At 41.9% G+C, this 5,890-nt stretch overlaps 1 pseudogene; it reads right to left on the minus strand.

Moving 5' to 3' along the window:
* Positions 1-816: 816 nt before the first annotated feature.
* Positions 817-1,529, minus strand: LOC114116991 (rRNA-processing protein FCF1 homolog; annotated as a pseudogene).
* Between the last annotated feature and the right edge of the window lie 4,361 nt (positions 1,530-5,890).

A 5,890-nucleotide genomic window follows, 5' to 3' on the forward strand; every position in this document is an offset into this window, starting at 1 on the left:
TGATTGTGCCCTGCGGGATTTATTTCCCTGACCTGGGCCCCGTGCATTGGATAGTGCAGAGTCTTAGCCAGTGGACCCCCAACAAAGTCCCTCAATTCTTGGCTTCCTCACTTCAGATAGTCTTGTGATTGCCTCCCAGAATCAATGCAATTCTGGAGAATCAGGCTCAGAAAACCAGCAGAGGCCAAGACAACTGAGTTGTTTGTGGTGACTCTGGCCTAAGAAGCAGCAGTCACCACAGCTGTCTTTTATCAAGAAGTGTTTACTGACCCTGCCATGGCGAGGCTTTGCCAGAGTAGCCCCTCTTGTGAGTGAATTCTGACCGTCGTTTTTTCATAACTATACTCAAGACTCAAATTCCAGGGCAGGAGCATTCGTCTGGGTGCTGGCCAGGGGAAGAGGGCAGGGAGAATTGGCCTCTTTGGTTTCTGTAGTGGGAGGTGAACTAGCTCCTCTCACTATGGAAGAGGTTAGTCCGCTAGTGTGAGTCTTTGGAATAACCATGACAAGCTTCCTTCCCTTTTTTTTTTTTTTTTTTCTTTTGCAAGGAGACAAAAGTAATTCAATTGCTGCTGTTTGGGAATTGGAAGTTTACACGCAAGGTAAATTTTTCTTTTCAGGCTATCACAAGATAAATGTCTTGACTTTTTTTTTTTTTTTGCTGCACCCCAGGGCATGTGGGATCTTAGTTTCCACAACCAGGGAACGAACCCCTGCCCCTGCAGTGAAGCATAGTCTCAACCACTGGACCACCGGGGAAGTCCCAGGGTCATGACTCCTTATTGTGGATCTTCTCCCAGTTGGGTTTTATTTATTTATTTTTTCACATTATAGCATGTTTAATGAACTTGCAAAAGAGAAAAAGGGTTAAAGGAAGGTGGAGAAATTTTCTCTTCTCATTAGAACCGAGGGGCTCCGTAATCATCTGGCATCCGCTCAATGTTGTACCTCTGGTTAGAAACGTACATGATGGGAACTCCAGGGATCTTCTGGATTCTTCGTTTAAGGTCCCGGTCAACTGTGGCCACAATGTAACACTTGTGCTGAGTTACTCTTTGTACTAAGCAGTCATCTGCATAGGTTCCTTTATGTATACACGTAATCGTTCAAATCTTGGATCCTTGGCAATCCTTAAAGCCACTCTATACTTCTGCCCCAATTTCTCAGTTTCAGCCATTACACAGTCCGTTATACAAGGGATACACTTGGCATACAGACAGTCCATCACTGACTGCACTAAGTCCAGTTTGGCCTTAATGGAAAAGTTGATAAAGTTGGTATTGACCAGAATGTGGTAAGGTGGGCCCAGCTGTGTGTTATATTGGAAGAATAAGCCGGAAGGGTATTGGGGAACTTCTCTTTCCTTGAGTGCACTGGGATCTTTCTTTTCTTTCTTTTTCGGTATTAATCTATCCTTTTCTTTAAGCCTCTGATCTCTGAGACTAAGCATTCGCTTCATGGGCGCATACTTCCGTGTTTTCTTTGGCTTCCGCATGTTCATGCCGCGCTCTTGTTTCTTCCGGAACCCCCAGTTGAGTTTTATTTTCACAGATGGTGTGCTCTGGCATCTGGAATGGACTGATAAGATTCATGACAAATCTGAAACAGGGAAGCCCTTTCTTATTGCCTCCACTCTCTTATCCCAACAAAAGAAATTCTGCTACAGCCAATGGTTGGCTCCCAGCCTATAGATTTAGAGTGCTATTAGGTTATGGAAAATCAGTATTGCATAAGTTTTGCGGACAAGGGGATTATGCTGAAATATTTTCATGTGTTCTTCTAGAACTCAGGAATAGTATAGAGTTGGGTTGACCCACTGAGGTCCAGTGAGAGATGGATGGAGCCGCAGTTGTCCAAGAAAGAATTCTGACAATATGCTGGCGCTTGACTGAGAATGAGACCGTTCCTGCTAAAGCCTTGAATAAGGAGAACTGGGAAAGGGGGAATTTGGGGACTTTAGTGCTTCCTTGGGTACATTAATTTCTCTTAAAATATAAGACAGAAGGATCATTATGTTCAATTCCAAATGTGGCGGTTTTTAAAAATAGATGATTTATGGTGTTATTTGGGTGATGTCAGTCAATAAACTAAATTTGAAAATATGACTGAGCAGAAAATAAGGTGTGACATCTCATGCCGTATATAATGTGGCTGTTGTATTAAAAAGTGAATGCTGTGCCTTGATCCATTCCAAAGGCTTCAGAGGCCAGGATCAAAGAGGCATTCACGAAGGCCTTGAGGAGCTAGACTGCCTGTCTTATTTACTCCAGACCAGTGTCTGGGAGGCTGGCCCAGGATGTGTGGGCAGCATTTGTCTATTACCTTGATCTCCTCCCCTAGAACATCCAAGAGTACGCTGTGTTCCAGGAAAAACTGATACACAATAGTCAACACAAGACGTCTGAAAAACTTGCCTGCTAGACTTCAAGTCTGACAAGATACTAGAAAACTTTAAAAACATAAAACAGGGCACATGAAAATTTAAAATACTTTTCCTAAGGCCCCAAATCTCCATAAATGAAAACAAACTCCAAATGACAAACCAGGGAAAATAATTTCCACCGCTTGATAAAGGGTTAGTATTCTGAACACATATATTAGAAGTAAAGCACTCCCTAAGGGGAAAAGAAAGAGAAAAGCGTAAATAAGCTGCTCATGAAAAATAATAAACAGGGACTTCTCTGGCAGTCAGTCCAGTGGTGAAGACGCCTCCCTTCCACTGTAGGAGGCATGGATTCCATCCCGGGTCGGGGAACTAAGATCCCATATTCCTCACCATATGGCTGAAAAACAAAACAAACAAACAAATGGTTAACGTGAAAAGTTTTCAATTTCACCAATAATTTAAAAGAACTGAAAATGGCTCTTCAGCCACTATGAACCTGGGGAATCCTGGCCAGGAGAAGGACATCAGAGCTCACGGTCCTCCCATCCCTTCAATCCCCCCAGAAGCCCCTCAATAAAATGGCTTGATCTCCCCCCAAAAGTTAAATAAAATAAATGTACAAATGAACACAACAATTAAGAAATGCTTTGGGACTTCCCTGATGGTCCAAATGGTTAAGATGGTTAAGAACCCACCTTTCAATGCAGGAGACGCAAGTTCATTTCCTGGTCAGGAAACGGTGATCCCACATGCCTCAGGGCAACTCTGCAGCTGCTGAGCCCGAACACCTCAAGGAAGACCCAGTGCAGCCAAAGTAAAAAAAAAATGAATAAAAATAAAATTCTATGAAAGAAAGAAATGTTTTCACATGCTAGAGAAGCAGCAACTAAAAGTCCAATACTACCCAGTGAATTTCCAGGTTATGAAAATTAAGACATCACGTCCTGCTGGCACAAATGCAAATTGGTAGAGCTTTATTGCAGAGTTATAAAACAATGCCCATCAACCTGTGTATTCCTTTTTTTTTTGGCTGCGTCTTGGGGCTCCTGGACCAAGGAAAGAGATGAATCCTAACCACTGGACCATCAGGGAATTTTTAATGTATTCCTTTTAAAGCATCGTTTGTTCTACTAAAAATGTATCTTACAGATATATTTAAACAAATGGAAAAAGGTGCATGCACAAGATTGTTCATTGCCACATTATAATAGGAATAAAAGCCTAAAGTTCAAGGTAAATGTCCAATTAATAGAGAAAATGAGTGAATTAGTAAACATTCACTCAGTGGAAGACTCTGGAGCCATTAAAAAACATATATTTTAACTGCATCAATGTTTGGCTCAATAAATTATTACAAAGCAGTTACAGCTGTTAACAGCCCAGATGCCCATTCATGCACCCGTGCAGTCATGAGCATCTTCTCCAGGGGTAACTTCCTGGTTTCCATCACTATACATTACTTTTGCCTGTTTTGAAATTCATGTAAGTGTAACCATAGCATATTTTCTTTTGTGTCTGGGTTCTTGTTATGAGATAGACCCATACTGAATGTGGCTATAGCTGGTTAATTTCTGTTGCTATGTGATATTTTTACTAGATATTCAAAAATTTATTTATCTGTTCTACAACGTGGTTGTCTCTAGTTTTGAGTTATTATGAATAATGTTCTATGAAAGTTCCTCTTATATATTTTCACTAAGTCTACATTTTTGTTGGTTATACACCTAGGAGTAAACTCTTGTGTTTCTATGTGTACATTGTTTTAGTAGATGCTGCCAAATAGTTTTCCAAAATGGTTGTGCCAATTTATATTCCCACCAGCAATGTATGAGAGTATCAGTCGCTTATATTAAAAAATCCCTGGTGGTCCAGTGGCTAAGACTTGGTGCTTTCTATGCAGGGGGCCCAGGTTCAATCCCTAGTCAGGGAACTAGATCCCCCATGCCACAACTAAGATCCAGGACAGCCAAATAAAATATTTTAAAAATCAAAATTATATTTATTATGCTTAACAATAGCTATATCAAGGGAGTGGGATTAGGGAAGACTGGGAAGTTGTATAGTTTATATGTTTAAGTACTTGTTTTTTAATAACAGCATTATTTCTTTTTAATAAACTAATACTGTTTTTCTTCTCTATATTCCATTGAGTTTGTAAAAAGTAACATCTTGGGCCTTCCCTGGTAGTCCAGTGGTTAAGACTCCACACTTCCATTGGAAGGAGACGTGGGTTTGATCCCTACTCAGGGAATTAAAATCTCAAATGCTGCATGGTGTGGCCAAAAATAATAAGTAAATAAATAAATGAAAATTATAAAGTAAAGTCTTAAATATAAGGACAGAGATTTGGTCCAAAGAATTGGAAAAGACAATTAGGCTAATGAGAGTTCAGTGAGTTGGCATCAAATTTAACTTGGAGCTGTCTGATAGTCTAGGCAGGATATATTCTAATTCAGGGTAAATAGGTGATCTCAATAAGTCGTGTGAAGAACATGAGGAGGGACTTCCTTGGTGGGTAGGTGGTAAAGAATCCACCTGTCAATGCAGAAGACACGAGTTCGATCCCTAATCCAGGAAGATCCCGCACTCGAGGCAGCTAACCCTGTACAACGGTTAAGCCCACTCGCTCACCTAGAACCTCTGCTTGGCGACAGGAGAAGTGATCACAGTGAGAAGCCCGAGCACTGCAACAAAGAGGGGCCCCCACTCACCGCAACTAGAGAAGAGCCCGCGCAGCAACTAGGACCCAGCACAGCCAAAAATAATTAATGAATAAAGAAAAGTATTTTTAAAAAATCATGGGGAGCATGACTCATTGTGCACTGACTGATTAGGCAGCGGCCGATTTTTTGGCATGGTTGAAGACCAGATTTCAAGAAATAGGGGAGCAGGGTAGGAGATCAGGTAGGAATAGTGAAAGAGATGGAAATGGAGGTTTGGACTGGATTGTGGGTGTGGCGGTTTAGTCCCTAAGTTCTGTGTGTCTCCTGCAACCCCAGGGACTGTAGTCCACCAGGCTCCTCTGTCCACGGGATTTCCCTGGCAAGAATGCCAGAGTAGTGCTATTTCTCTCTCCTGGGGGTCTTTCCGACTCAGCCGTCAGACCCGAGTCTTCTGCATTGCAGGCAGATTCTTTACCGACTGAGCCATCAGGGAAAGCCCTGGATTGGACTGTGAAGGGCTTTAAAAGCCAAATTAGGAAGTGCACACTTTATGATTTGGGCAATGATGAATCATCAGAAGTTTTTAATCAGGGAATGATTGAAGGCAGGAGGAGAAGGGGACGACAGAGGACGAGATGGTTGGATGGCATCACCTGAGCAATGCACATGAGTTTGAGTAAGCTCCAGGAGTTGGTGATGGACAGGGAGCCCTGGCATGCTGCAGTCCATGGGGTTGCAAAGAGTTGGACACCACTGACCAACTGAACTGAACTGAAAACCATAGATTTGTACTTTAGAAATATAATCAGTAACCATGTTAACAGTTAACACCCTATCTTGC

This window comes from Ovis aries, chromosome 11 (genome assembly GCF_016772045.2).
Source record: "Ovis aries strain OAR_USU_Benz2616 breed Rambouillet chromosome 11, ARS-UI_Ramb_v3.0, whole genome shotgun sequence".
Lineage (NCBI taxonomy): Eukaryota > Metazoa > Chordata > Mammalia > Artiodactyla > Bovidae > Ovis > Ovis aries.